Consider the following 16,415-nt stretch of genomic DNA (forward strand, 5'->3'; position numbering starts at 1 on the left):
AGAAAAGAATATCAATAAAGAATAGGTAAAGATGGTAAAAAGTAACAGGAAAGATAAGAAAAGGGAGAGAAAAGTAACGAATGAAGGAAAAGATAAAGGAAGGAAGGAGGGAGGGAGGGAGGGAAGGAAGGAAGGAGGAAGGGAGGAAGGGAGGAAGGGAAGGAAGGAAAGAGGGAGGGAGGGAAGGAAGGAAGGAAGGAAGGAAGGAAGGAAGGAAGGAAGGAAGGAAGGAAGGAAAGAAGAAGGAAGAAGGAATGAAGGAAGGAAGGAAGGAAGGAAGGAAGGAAGGAAGGAAGGAAGGAAGGAAGGAAGGAAGGAACAGATATACTGTACAAATACTGGGAAGTTCTCAGAAGAAAATTTTAAAAAGAAGTCAATATGTCTATTATCAACCCATATGCTTATAGTAAAGTCTCTTGTTTCTTTAGAATACTGCAGAAAGAATGGAAAGCAAAAAAAGTGAACTAGAGTTTCTAACAGAAAAAAGTAATTAAATCTCTTCCAGTTTTCACTGAGATTTAAAAAGCGTGATGACCACATTAGCACCCTGGATACCTTAGAATCAGGCGGAGTCAGGATAAGCAAAAGTCCTTAAGTCTTTATTCTTAAGTCTTTATGGGTAGAATTGAATTGGATGGAAGCAGAATCTCCACAACACACTTTCCTTCTTTGTCTCCCGCCCAGAGTATGACCCTGGCTAGTCTTACTCCACCCCCTAGTCCCTCCTACAATTCTCTGTATACACCAATTATTGAGCCAGCACAGGATAGTAGGAAGGGCCATTTCCCAAGCACATGCGATAGAGTATTGTCCAATCGATAATTAGCCTTAAGTGCTAGAACCCACCTCAGTGCAAAGACTCAGAGTTTCACCTCCTCTACATCTCCCGCTTTCTTTTGTTTTAGAACACAGGTGGTCATGCCCTCCCTGATTTCTCAGATAAGGAGATGAAAATACCAAAAAAGAAGTGATCACACACACCCCCCCACACTTCTCAGGAAGGGAGGTGAAAGCACTAAAAAGGAGATTATCACGCCCTCCCTGACATATCAGGAAGGGAGATGAAAAACACCAAAGGAAAGTGGAGATTGCTAGCAGGTTTCTGGGCTGAAGGGTCTTATTAGAAACAGGTATGCACAAACCTATCAGCATGGAAGGTATTACACAAGCACATAGCATAAAACACAGGCTATCAATGATGACTCTCTCCACAACCAGTGCAGGCTCAATGTAGTGCAACAAACATGAATTGTACATGCCAGTAGTGATATAACAAACAATATGAATCAACATGGTATTGTAAAAGATTTCCAGAAGTCCTAGAAGGAGGATATGTAAAAAACAGTCACACATATGCCTTCTTTAGCAGCCAAGAGATAATCCAAAACCAATCTACTGTCCATTGCTTCACATGTCAGGGAGTCCAATGATCCCCGCAAAGTTTTTGAAGTCCTGCAACAGTCTTTTTATGTGTTAGGGAATCCAAAGATTCCAGCACATTTTGAAGTCCTACAATAGTCTTATTTCTTCTCAGAAAATCCAATGATTTCCTGAGGCTTTTCAAGCCCTACAACAGTCTCATCATATCTCAAAAAATGCAATAATTCATGAGGGTTTTGAAGTCCTACAACAGTCTTATCATGTCTCAGAATCCAATGATTCCTGAGGATTTTGAAATCCTACAACAGTCTTATCATGTCTTAGAGAATGCAATGATTCCTGAGGGTTTTAAAGTCCTACAACAGTCTTATCATGTCTCAGAGAATCCAATGATTCCTGAGGGTTTTCAAGTCCTACAACAGTGTTATCATGTCTCAAAGAATCCAGTGATTCCTGAAGGTTTTGAAGTCCAACAACTTTTGATATCCATGAGTCAAGCACCATAACTGCCATGCTCATTCAGTGGTGGGCACAGTCAGCAACGGAACTACCCAATGTTTCTTGGGTCTTCTTTGTTTCAAGGGTCTGCTATGTCTCTCTCCGAAGGACAAGGTGAATACAGATCATTGGCACCCACCTGATTCCTTCTCCATCTGTAGAGATACAAACAAACCCTCTCCCCCAAGCAGTTAGCCTGTCTGGTCCCTTCCATTCACCACTTTCTGGGTCTCTTCACATCACCTGGCAATTATCTAAAGATAGTGGAGCCGCTTACACTGGACATTGCCCTTCCGCTGGTTTATAAAACCTGTCTGCCGGAGCCAGTGCATCTTTGTAATAAATCAAGAAGTTAATCGTATAAAGGGTTAGATTTAATAGTATAAAGGGTTAGATTTAGAAGTTCTCTAGGGTTGCCTGTGGCTCCCCCTTTCTTTTGTTTTTGGAGGAGCATCTTACTGTCTTTGTTTCTCTCTCTACTATTGCCTGTCCTTGAGGATTAAAAGGTATGCCAGTGATGTGTAAAATCTTACACTGTGCACAAAATGTGTAAAATGTTTAGAAGAATATGCAGGACCATTATCTGTTTTTATTGCTTGAGGCACACCCATAATTGAAAATGCTTGAATAAGGAACTCAGTGACCACTCAGGCTGTCTCTTTTGCTGCCGGTATTGCAAAAGTGAATCCTGAAAAGGTGTCTACCACAACGTGGATAAAAGACAGGCGACCAAAAGATTTATAATGGGTCACATCCATTTGTCAAATTTCATTGGTTCTCAAACCATGAAGTTTTTCTCTGGAGGCAGTGTAGGAGCATAGAAAGGAAGGCAAGTTGTACAGGCTTTTACTAAGCTACTAGTTTCCTCTTTTGTTATTGTAAATTGGAAATGTAAAGCTCAAGCAGCCTGATGATATTTAAAATGAAATTCTTGGACTTCTTGAAATAAAGGAGTATTGGCCAGCATAGTGAGAAGGCTATCTGTCTTTGAATTACCATCAAAAATAGGACCTGGAAGTCCACTATGAGAGTGGACATGCAAGATATAAATCTTACCTGGATGCTTTCGCACTTGCTCTTAAAGTTTCTTAACGAGCAGATATATATTAGAGGCTACAAATTTTATTTGAGCTGTGGCAATTCTTTGTACCACACCTACTGAATAGTCCGAATCAGATATTATATTTATATCTCCTGAATAACAAGAGCTAGAATGATTGCATACAATTCATTCTGCCGAGTGGACTGAAAAGGAGTTCTGACTACTCTTTATAGTTAAGTTGCGAGAGTATGCAGCGCAAATATTATGTTTGGATGCATCTGTAAAGATAGTTGGTCCTTTAAGAGGAGCTTTAAAACCTGTCCTTCAAGAATCCATCGCCAATTATGTAATAGTCTGGTTATCTTTAATGAAGACCCGTGTGTAAAATTTGGAGCCATGGCTAATAAAATTTGCCGTTCTAGGAAGGTTTCACAGCATACATTAATTTGTTCATTAGTATAAAAGGTATATATCTTGTCAGGTCTTATTCTAGATAATTGTACTGTTTGCTTAATGGCCTTTAATAAAATTCTAGCCAGAAGCACTGGGTAAGGAGTAAGGCTGTGTTCTGGTTGTGCTAGGAGGTTCACCCACTCTATCACACTGTCTCCTTGATGAAGAACTGCTGTGAGTGCCTCTTGTGTAGCAAAACCTGATATTTCCATGGGTTTTTGAGTGACTTTTTCAACCACATTGGATAAAGCCAATTCAACTTCTCTCAAAGCCTCTTGAACTTCTTTTGTAAGCTGGCATGGTGAGTTTAAAGCACTGTCTCCCCTTAAAATGTCATATAATGGTTGTAATTGATAAGTAGTCAAGCCTAACCATGGACACATCCATTGGATATCTCCTATCAATTTCTGAAAGTCATTTGAGGTGTTTAGTTCCTCTGTTCTTAAGGAAAGCTTTTGTACTGTAAGCACCTTAGGATATACTTCATATCCTAAATATGGAAAAGGAGCATGTCTTTGAATTTTTTCTGGAGCTATGTGCAATTTGTAGTACCTTAGTGTTTCCATGGTCTTTTGTAGACATGCTTCTAACATTTGTTCCTCAGGTGCACATCCCAATATATCATCCATGCAATGTAATAACATAACTTTTGGAAATGTTTTTCTTACTGGAGTAAGAGCAGCAACAACGTACATTTGACACAGAGTAGAGCTGTTTTTCATTCCCTATGGCAAAACTGTCCATTCATATCTTTTATAAGGCTCAGCTAAGTTAATGCTGGGCACTGAAAAGGCAAATCTTTTCATATCCTCCTTATCTAGAGGGATAGAATAGAAACAATCCTTAATGTCTATAACCCAAAGAGACTATTCTCTAGGCAATTGAATAGGAGATGGAAGTCCAGGGTAAAGAGTTCCCATAGTTTCCATCTGTTCATTTACCTTTCTTAAATCAGTCAACATTATCCATTTTCCAGTTTTCAATCTAACAACAAATACTGGGGAATTTCAAGGACTTAGAGAAGGTTGTTAAGTGTCCTTGGTCAAGTTGCCCCTGTATTATATCTAATAAGGCCTGAATTTTATCGCTACCTAAGGGCCACTGTTCTATCCACACTGGTATATCAGTTTTCCATTGGATAGGAACAGGTGAAAGTGTTGGCAGGCCTTCAACAGCAGCCCTGACTAAAAGAAATCAAAGTACTCATTTTTAATCCTAATTGTTGTAAAATGTCTCTTCCCTACAGATTGATGGGGATTTCTTCAACTATAAAAGGAGTAAAAACTCCTGTTTCACCTTCAAAAGTCCATCTCAAAGGGGCAGTACTAGCCAATATCAAATGGTTTTGGTGACTGCTGCTTTATAATACAGTTTTAGATCAGGTACAGCTAGGCCACCTTCATTGGATTTTTTTTTTATTAATTTCCTTGAGATTCTCAACCTTTTGTTCTTGCATATGAATTTTGTTGTTATTTTTTCTAGAACATTAAAATATTTTCTTCTTGGAAGTCTGATTGGTATATCACTAAATAAACAGAATAATTTAGGGAGTATTGTCATCTTTATTATATTCACTCAGCCTATCCAAGAGCACTTAATATTTTTCCAATTATTTAAATCTGACTTTATTTGTGTGGAAAGTTTTTTGTTATTTTATTCATATAATTCTTGACTTTCCTTTGGTAGACAGATTCCCAAATATTTTATGCTATCGACAGTTATTTTGAATGGAATTTCTCTTTGTATCTCTTGCTGTTGGATTTTGTTGGTGATGTATACAAATGCTGAGGATTTATGGGGATTTATTTTGTATCCTGCAACTTTGTTAAAGTTATGAATTACTTCTAATAGCTTTTTAGTAGAATCTCTGGAGTTCTCTAAGTATACCATGATATCATCTGCAAAGAGTGATAGTTTGGTTTCCTCATTGCCTTAGTTGATCAGTGAAATAGGTTAGGTTCACAAGACAAAATAGTCAACTATAGCAATCTAGTGTTTGACAAACCCAAAGATCCTAACTTTTGGGATAAGAATTCATTATTTGACAAAAACTGCTGGGATAACTGGAAATTAGTATGGCAGAAATTAGGCATTGAGACACACTTAACACCATATACCAAGATAAGATCAAAATGAGTTCATTATTTAGGCATAAAGAATGAGATAATAAATAAATTAGAGGAACATAGGATAGTTTATCTCTCAGACTTGTGGAGGAGGAAGAAATTTGTGACCAAAGATAAACTAGAGACCACTATTGATCACAAAATAGAAAATTTTGATTACATCAAATTAAAAAGCCTTTGTACAAACAAAACTAATGCAAACAAGATTAGAAGGGAAGCAATAAACTAGGAAAACATCTTCACAGTTAAAGGTTCTGTTAAAGGCCTCATTTCCAAAATATATAGAGAATTGACTCTACTTTATGAGAAATCAAGCCATTCTCCAATTGATAAATGGTCAAAGGATATGAACAATTTTCAGAAGATGAAATTGAAACTATTTCCACTCATATGAAAGTGTTCTAAATCACTATTGATCAGAGAAATGCAAATTAAGAAAATTCTGAGATACTACTACACACCTGTCATATTGGCTAAGATGAGAGGAAAAAATAATGACAAATGTTGGAGGGGATGTGGGAAAACTGGGACACTGATGCATTGTTGGTGGAGTTGTGAATGAATCCAACCATTCTGGAGAGCAATCAGGAATTATGCCCAAAAAGTTATCAAACTGTGCATACCCTTTGATCCAGCAGTGCTACTACCGGGTTTATTCCCCAAAGAGATACTAAAGAAGGGAAAGGGACCTGTATGTGCCAAAATGTTTGTGGCAGCCCTTTTTGTGGTGGCTAGAAACTGGAAAATGAATGGATGCCCATCAATTGGAGAATGGTTGGGTAAATTTTAGTATATGAATGTTATGAAATATTATTATTCTGTAAGGAATGACCAGCAGGATGAATACAGAGAGGCTTGGAAAGACTTACATCAACTGATGCTAAGTGAAATAAGCAGAACCAAGAGATCATTATATGCTTCAACAACGATACTGTATGAGGATGTATTCTGATGGAAGTGGATTTCTTTGACAAAGAGAAGATCTCACTCAGTTTCAATTGATCAATGATGGACAGAAGCAGCTACACCCAAAGAAAGAACACTGAGAAATGAATGTAAACTGTTTGCATTTTTGTTTTTCATCCCAGGTTATTTTTATCTTCTAAATCCAATTCTTCCTGTCCAACAAGAGAACTGTTCGGTTCTGCACACATATATTGTATCTAGGATGTACTGTGACATGTTTAAAATGTATAGTATTGCTTGACATCTGGAGGAGGGGGTGGAGGGAGGGAGGGGGGAAAATTAGAACAGAAATGAGTGCAAGGGATAATGTTATAAAAAATTATGCTGGCTTATTAAAAAAAAAAAGGGGGGGGGGAAGGGTAGTACTAACTTCAGCTGCTGTTGATCCTCCTATGCTAGACATGTAGGTGTCTGCCTTTATCTTTGGCCAGTGACTGGGCCAGTTGGGACCTCTAATGACTGTACAATCTGCACCTGGTCTACCAATCCTTCTAATTGTATGCCATTTATATAGATAGTGAGCATAGGTCGGTCAGCTGTCACAGCTGCTGTCCAGTATATTCCTGGATTTTGTTGTTTGGAGTCAGAATCTGGGAGACTATCACTAGATTGCTTAATGGAGTCTTTCAGTAAACCTGATCTGATGCTACTACTTCTCCTGGGTGATAAGTCACACATTGTCTACCTGTATTAATGACTGGGATATTATCTACACATTCCCCAGTTTCCCATATCAGTGTGTGGATGGACACCGTTTTGTAAGTGTTCTCAGGAGGTGAAATGGTCAAGCCTACTGTGCCTGGAGGCAAGGGATCCATAGGCTGTAGAGGAACAGATTTCACCTCTTCAGGGGGTATCTCAGTTGTCCCAGCTGCATACAACTCTGTTCTCCCCAATTGTGCTCCCTTTTCCCCATCAGATGGCTTCCTGGCTGATTGGTCATGTCTGGATACTGGATTTCTAGGCACTCTGTGGGTGTAGCATTAGCTGCCATCATGCCCCAAGTGTTTTTTGCCTGGGGCCCTGAGGCTGGCTGGGCCCCTCATCCCGTTACCTGAATCAGTCTACATTCTGATGCCCAATGGAACCTCTGTTGCATTTTGGACATGGGGTTTTGGGTCTTATTCTCCCACACTGTTTTCTGACTCTGTCTCTATGCCAACATTGAGCTTTCAGATGCCCTACTTTACCACATTGAAAGCATTGACGAGTCTCTCTGGAAGTCCCTTGCCAAAAGAGATCCTGTCTTCCCATGTTTGGATCTTGGGAAGTCTACATCATACCCTGGCTATAAAAGACATTTGTGCCCACTGTGGCACAGTGTCTTATGAGCTCCTCTAAAGGAGCATCCTTGCGCAGTCCTAGTATAATTCTTCTACAAATCTCATTAGCATTTTCTTTAGCAAGTTGCCTTATCATAATGTCTGTTACTGCATTTTCACCATTAGTTCTTGTGATAGCTGTCTGCAGACATCCCACAAAATCAGCAAAGGGTTCATTTGGCCCTTGTGTTTTTGTGAAGACTTCACCCTTGTCATTTTTATTGGAGAGAGAAGCCCATGCTTTGATAGCAGCAGCAGCAGCAGCAGCAATCTGCTCATAAGCTGCTAAGGTAAGGGGTAATTAATCTGTACTGAAATTTCTGCATAAGAACCTACACCTATTAGTTGGTCACAGGTGATTGGAGTATGAACTCCATTTTGATTATTTTGTTGGGCTTGTAGCCTACAGAGCTCGCTATATTCAGAAAGCCACAACAAGTTTTGTCCAGATTCTAAGCACCTCCTTGCTATAGATTTCCAGTCCCTAGGGGTTAAGACTTCATAAGCCAAATTCTGTAATAACATCTTAACATAAGCTGATGTAGCCCCATAAAGAGTGCAAGCCTTTTTCAGGTCTTTGAGGATTTCTATATCAAAAGGAGCATATCTTCTACTTTCTTGACCTGAAGAGTTAAACTGTTGAATCACAGGATATATTTCCAGTTGCAAATCACCTAAATTCTGCCCTTTTTGTGTGGCTTTAAGTACTGTTTTTGGAATCTAGTCATAGGAGAGGCTGATTGCTGGGTGGGAGGTGCTGGTGGTGTCACTACCCCTCCCACCCTCCCCCCTCCATCCCAGAAGATTGATGGGGGGGGGGGGGGAGGGGTGTCAAGAACCAGTTCCTGGTTTAGGTGGGGTTGAAGTTGCTTTGTGAGATGGAGAATTACCACGCCCTTCACCCTCACTTAACTCCACATGCCCTCTGGAGATATCGCTTTGAATCCCTCCTTTGTCCTCCTCATTTTCCTCATACTTCCTCATCTGGTTGTACTAAAAACTTTTCTTTTTTCTATAACTTGCAGGATTTTTTAAGGCCAATTGTATTATGCTGTATATATATATATATATATATATATATATATATATATATAGAGAGAGAGAGAGAGAGAGAGAGAGAGAGAGAGAGATTTTTTGGAAATTGATTCGTAACCATTATCATTATAATATTCACACAGTTGATCTACAACTTTCCAATTATTTAGGCTTATCTCTTCTTCCTCTAAGAACCAAGGGGTTCTAATGTAACCAGGAACCCATCAATCTGCTCCCAAGTCATAAATAAGCCTTGTCTCTTTATCAGTCTGAGTATGCTTCCTGTAGATCTCCTTTGGGGTGCGGTTGGGGGTGGGGATGGGGCTGGGGGAGAATCTTTTCCAAATATCTGCCGCATTGCAGCTAGAAAAGGTTACTAATTTAGCCCTTAACAAAGTAAGTTTCCTGTTTGTCTATTAAAATACTCACCCAATTTCCTAGTCACTGGAGACTTCTTCAGTGAAAGTAGGGTCCTTGGCCCCACGCCCGGGAGCCAAATGTGATGACTGCATTAGCACCCTGGATACCTTAGAATTAGTTGGGAGTCAGGATAAGCAAAAGTCCTTAGTCTTTATTCTTGGTCTTTAGGGTAGGATTGAATTGGATGGAAGCAGAATCTCCACAACACAACTTTCATTCTTTGTCTCCCACCCAGAGAGTGACCTTGGCTAGTCTTACTCTACCCCCTAGTCCCTCCTACGGTTCTCTATATACACCAATTATTGAGCTACCACAGGATAGTGGGAAGGGCCATTCCCCAAGCACATGCCCATAGAGTATTGTCCAATTGGTAATTAACCCCAAGTCCTTGAACCAACGTCAGTGCAATGCCTCAAGAGTTTCAGCCCTCTATATATTTGATCCTAGGGGCATGAAAATTTTATTGAATAGGAGGAGTTGACATGAAGGCTGAATAAAGAATAGATTGGTGTAAGGAGGGTTGTAATTATCCTTCATTTTTAAAGGTGATGTTATCAAGAAGGTAATGCTTTGACATGCAAATGAATTAAATTTAAGGGAGGGAGGGCTGGACAAGGGCATCTGCCCCACTTTACCCTCCAGAACCACTGGGTCCAGTGGCTAGAAATAGATTAAGATGACTGGAGATGGCCCTGGATGCAGTGGGAGGCCTTGGCCTTTTAAAGATGAGGTCTTCAATAGTTATCTATTTGACAAGGAGGGAGAGACTTGAGTAAGGCAGTTCCACAAGGTTATTGTTTCAGGTATGAGGTAATAAGAACTTGTGCTCAAAGTAGTAGTAGTTGTCAAAAAACAAGGGGCAATGTTGTAACAAAGGGCACAGGCTTTGGCAAAATTTGTTTTGAGGGGTAATAGTGAGGAATTCAGAATAATGGCTTTTGATTCTGAGAGAGTGGGAAGATGGTATTGACTTCTATAGTAATAGATTTGTGTTGGGATGCAGTACTTAGAATTTAGCAGATACGTGCAAAGAGACAGAAAATATGAATGAATGAAAAACTCTTATTAAATACAAACTTTTTGTAAGGCACTGTGCTTAAGGGATGGAGATAAGATATGTACAACAAAATCATAAAACAAGATAATTGAGGAGCCCCCTAGCCACTATAGCTATGCCATTATTATTCTCCTAAGCATTACAAACTTTGGGCACTAGAAACTCTCCTACAAGTAAAATAAAAAATTGATATCTTGTAATTTATACCACCTTTATTTCCCAATTCAACTCCATCCTTTGCTCTCTTTCCCAGAAAAAGCCATTTCCTTAAAAAAAATATATTTAAAAGGGGAAAATAGTTCAGCAAAACTAGCATTTCCTTAAATCCAATATTATATAGTTTTCCACACTCAAAAGTTGCCAACATCTACAAATAAAGGAGTTATTGCACAATCTTTATCCTTTTCTTTATAACCAAGCTTGATTGTAAATAATTTGTAGTATTAAAAAAAAAAAGAAGCTATATTTTATAATTGTTCCACTGCCTAGTTTCTCAAGATCAATTAGAAGATCAAGAGATTGATTGAATGATCAGCGTATCTGGTCATTCAGAGCATGTGACAAAAGAGTTCAAACAAGCAGAAAAGAAGCTTGAACATCCAACAGTAGTGACAAAAAATAAGCATTATAATACTAACCACTGATTTGTCCTAGGTACTAGGGAGACAACTAAAGACATATAAGGCACAATTTCTACCCTTTAGGGAACTTATGCTTACATTCTCTTGGAGAAATACTTAATCTTCAATGACGAATAATATAGGCTATAAACAATTTAACATATTGTATTTGGGGGAAGAGGGTAATCATAACTAAGAAGTTCCAAAAGGCCTCTTGAAAGAGGTGACACTTGAGAGATGGGCCTTGAAGAAATTTCAAAGATTAAAGGGGTGAAGAGCCTTTCAGACATAGGAGACATTATGCAAAGAGCACAGGAGAGAGAATAGAGAAAGACAATAGCAAAAGTAGGCCCAATGAAAACATTGAAAATGTGGATATATGGGTAGAAGGAAGGAGCATTATATAATACATTTTCAGGAAAATTAGGCTAAATTCCAGATAACAAAGAGCTTTTTAAATTTTTGTTAATACCAAACACAGAGAAATTTATTATATTTATTCTTAAAGTAATGAGGATATGAAATTTCCTTTAAGTAGACAAACTTTAAGAATATAAATTTGGCATCTGTATATAAGATTTGGAAAGGGGAAGCTACAATGCAGGGACACAATTTACGTATCTGAACTTTTTAAGGAGTTACATATGCAATCAGGAACAATGAAGTTGGTATTTTAAATGCTCAGTCATGTAGATGTTTCTCAATTGAGTTAATTCGCCAACTTTACCTTGTTTTCAATTATTGATCCAATAAGGAGGCTATTTCAATTATCCGGGCAAAATATGGCTGGATATAAATTCAAGGAAGACAACAGAACAGACAGGTTTTTGTTATTGTCATGAGAGGTATTAGACTGTATCTACAATTAGTAAAACCAATTAGATATGGACTTCTAGAAGGGCAGGGACAATGAGGTAATTACCAGGGGAGAGACTGTTGGGCCTGAAGTCAGAATAACTCATTTTCCTTAGTTCAAATCTGGCCTCTGATACTTAATAGCTGGGTGACCCTGGGAAACTCAATTTAACCCTGTTTTCAGTTTCTCATATATAAAAAATGGCAAACCACTTTAGTATCTTTGCCAAGAAAACCTCAAATGGGGGTCATGAAGAGTCGAATACAAAGGAAAAACAACTAAAAAGGGAGAGACTGAATGAGAATGAAGAATTAAAAATGGAAGTCATGGTTTTCAGCTGACAGAAAATCACCAAGACAAATGGGTGTAATTGATTGTGATTGTATACTAGAGAGAAAAAATTTTGAAAGTTGAGTTAATGACAGTGAAAGCTAAAGAATCAAAACCAAAGTCATGATGCTTAAAAATTATCAATCCTAGATCTCTAGGAATCTAGGACCAAGACACAGAACACAAAAAAAGTAAATGAAAAATTAGAATTTAAAAAAACCACCAAGTCTAGCTAACATATTTTTAACTTCTAAGCATGAAGACTTTAAATTTTTTCTTTTTAAAAAATGTATTTTTATTTATTTTATTCAATGTTTCTCATTATTTTAAAATGTCTTAATATTTTAAAATTTGTTTTTTAATTTTTAATTTATGTAATAAAACAAAGATTTCATTTCCATAGCAGTGTAATAATTCTTAAAAAGATGAATGAAATTACAAATCTATTATGTACAACTTGCTATTCCTTTTCAATATATATAATAAAATATCATGTAAATTTCTCTTTTTTTCCTCTCTCTCCTCCATTTTCCTAGAAATGGCTACCCCCTACATGCAAATACACAGACACACAGACATATATGTGCCTGTATACATATTATATATATATGAGAGAGATATATATATATATATATGAGAGAGAGAGAAAAAAAGGCAACAAGGAAGGGAGGGAAGGATAGAGAGGGAAGGAGGGAGGAAGATTCTATACATATATCAGATTTTCTCGATGCAGATGGCATCTTATTTGATATATCTTTTTTATTTAGGTTTTTACATTAGTCAAAATAACTTGTTCACTCATTCTTAAAATAATATTGCAGTTACTATATATAGTGCTCACTCTTCAGTATTATATTAAATCTCCTTCCTCCTTCCTTTCTCCTCCTGACAAGGTACTCTTTCCAGTTGGGATCCCTTCTTGGTATATAAAGATCATGGGATGGAGATGAGATGTAAAATGATTTCCCAATTAATGGGGTTTCATCCTTCATCTCTTGACTCTAGGACTTAATATTTTTTGGTAACTTTTAATTGTGATTTGTTGTAAAACAAACTTCAATGGTGAGGGCAGGGGGTATCAGCACAATGAAAAATGGGAGAAATTTTGGGTTCTATTTTCCTTTTTCCCCTTCCTTTCTCCTATCTCTTTCCCCTACACCCCCACTGCTTATCCATTGCCTAAGCATTTACTCTAACAGTCGTGAAATGATGAGTTCTCAAAATATTCTTTAATTCAAATGGAAAAAAAACAATTTCTTGTAATTAATGTTTTAAAAAAAAAAATCACAACAACCCTACCAATCAAGTATCTCAACACTCCCTTAGTATCTGTCAGCAACAAGTTTTTGTTTTGTTCTTTTTACGAATCAGGTTTCTAGTTCTAATTCTGAGGTTAGGAATCACAGACCATCAAAATCTGCCAATATGTCTTTGCTTCAGACCCAATCTTAAAAATATGAATTTACTCAACAAATTTCTGTAAAACCCAAAACACCATTAAATATTATTCTTATTAGTTAATAAGCACAGATAGAACAATTATAGTTTTGTATTTTATTTTTAAATTTTTGAAGATTTTGTAGGTTTAAGCATTTTCCTATTATCTTTTACAAAATTTCTTATACTTCTTGCTTCACTTTTATTTTGCTTCTTTTTTTTCAAATTTTCTCTTCCTTGCTTCATATGGTTCATAATTTTTTTTGGTATTTCTTTGCTTCATAGGTCAATTATAATCAAAAAGTAGATTATCACTGTGGAAACCTGAAAAATATTCCCTAGCCTTAGCAGATCTTCAAACAAGAACCACCTTCAAAGTCCCATACAAACTCTCACACTTCTGCCTTCTAGAAATTGGGGGTGGGAAGGAGAATGTCTATCATAAATCATGATGAAACAGTATCTTCCTTCAAGAACATAGGGATGCCTCAATACCTCACAATACAGATGAGCTGGCACTCAGTGAAACATACATGGACTGAAAAAGAGGGAAATAGCAATGGATGATGTGGATAGCACTTGGGGTTGAGGTGATGAAGGGGGTGATATGATTTGGACTTAGAGTTAGAGAATGAAAAAAAAAAGAATCATGTATAATGATTTTAGTGAAAACTTTTGGACTGAGAAAAATGAAGAAAGTAAAAACTACAGAAATTTGATTAGGGTTAGGGATAGTCAAAGGCAATACAATCAGAAACATGTGATGAGTGTTAGTAGATACTTTTGGACTGAGAATGAAGTAAAGGAAAGGTTAACACTTTAGAGCTGGAGATATCTAAAACAATTAAAAATATCAAAATAAAGGATTCAATTTTTACAGAAATCAGTCATTACTCTTCCTTAGAACTAACTTTCAACCAGTGAAAAGAAATAGAAAAGAAGAAAAAAGTCTTAAAAGAAATTGAGGAAGGAGAAGAAAATAAGAGGCATTGAAGGAAGGAAAGGAATTACTAATGACAGTAACAGAAACAGAAGAAAATATATGGAGAGAAAGTGGAATATAGAAGAATAAATGGAGCAAAAAACAAAAGAGAAAGAGAATAAAGGATGACTGGAGAAAGAGATGAAAACCTAAAGTTACAAAATTATATCACAAAAACTTGAATCTGTTGGAATTCAAAACATTTACTTTAAAATTCCAATAATTAAAATTACATCAATTTACTAAATATTCACATATAGTTATTATAGTTTCACACTTTTATACACTAGAGTTCTACTATAAAGAGAAAAAGGGAGAAGCCAGAGGGAAAGAGAAAAGAAAAAAGCAAAGAATAAAAAAAGAAAAGACAGAAGAGAAGAAAAGGAAAAAATAATAATTAGAATTATAATGGAGGAGAAAAGAAGAAGATAGCCAGGTCACCTTCTATGAACATTTTGCAACAGTCTCACACCCCCAAAACACACCATTCACCACTAGCTTTTGTAGCAGGTAGTCAGGTCATACCCAACAAACACACCACTGCCACCAGCACTACCACCACTAGCAGCGGCACCAACACCAACTAAATATACCTTTTAAAAAATCAAGAGCCTAACAATTACAACTGGAATTATAGACTGCTGACTCAAAAAATCAATAAACTATTAAAATAGCAAAGGAAATAACAAACCTCAAGTTTTCATCCAATTCACTAGACTAACAAACCAGCTTGACTCTCTACTTTTATCTGAACTACCAACTTAACTTCTTTTTCTGTGACTACTGTGGATTCAGGTTTTTTGGTCAAATTTCATGGACTAAAGCTGTAGGTTGGCTATTTTTATTGTTGCCTAATGCCCCACCCAATCTTAGCTACAAAAGCCTCTTTGTGACATTTCATTGGTAGGCCTTCATTATGACAGTTGTAGCTAAAGTAAAAAGTAAAAATGATATTCATCGGGAAAACAACATTTGATATCATCCATTTCATTTTAATGGGCATAAAGGAAAGTGAAAGGATTTTTTTTCCAGAAGGAAAAGTCAAAATATTTGCATCATTTAGCAAATGGGATGATATACATAGAAGGGAATAAAAAACAGTACAAATTAAACAGAAAAAATTGTGTGTATTTATATATATATATATATATATATATATACACTATGTATGTATGTATGTATATACATATATATACATACTATATATATATATATCTGAAGAGTGTTTCAGGTTGCCTTGAAAACAAAACTGAACAATGGTTTAAAATAAATCGTAGAGGTCACTTCTAACATGTAAATTACCTCTTCTGGGACAATTAAATTTTATGGAGAAAAATGACAATGTTGATCCTTAAAAAGGGCTGTCAGTCATACCAGTTCAGATATAGATGGAACTACAACAACATGTGAACTCTGAGATCCCTCCCAACCCTCAGATTGTGATCCTATCCATAGACTGAAAGGAAATTCAGGATCAAGTTGGTTAGGACACTAAAAAGGTAAGAGATCACAAGCTGTAATAAGAGAGATACCATTCTGGGAAGAATATATTGAATATTTAGCATGTATTAGTTATGCTTGACTATAAAATATGAAAATTAAGTCCTTAAAAGTTTTAATCACACTTCCCTTCCCCTTATCTGAATCAATGCTGATCTCAAGGTAGTGATTTTGGAAGTAAACAATTATTGTTGACTTTAAATCAAGGGAATAGCAGTTTACCAGAGGTATCAATATCAAGTCTCAAGCTAGGGTCTGATTTGTCAAGCCTTCCATAAACTTAGTCTCATTATACCAATTCAAAAATTCCCCAGCAATAGCAAACACTATTTTTCTGTATTATTCAAACTGGCCTATTCATAAACTCCAGAAATAGTTCATTATTACTTGC

This window comes from Sarcophilus harrisii, chromosome 1 (assembly GCF_902635505.1).
Source record: "Sarcophilus harrisii chromosome 1, mSarHar1.11, whole genome shotgun sequence".
NCBI classification, from domain to species: Eukaryota; Metazoa; Chordata; class Mammalia; order Dasyuromorphia; family Dasyuridae; genus Sarcophilus; species Sarcophilus harrisii.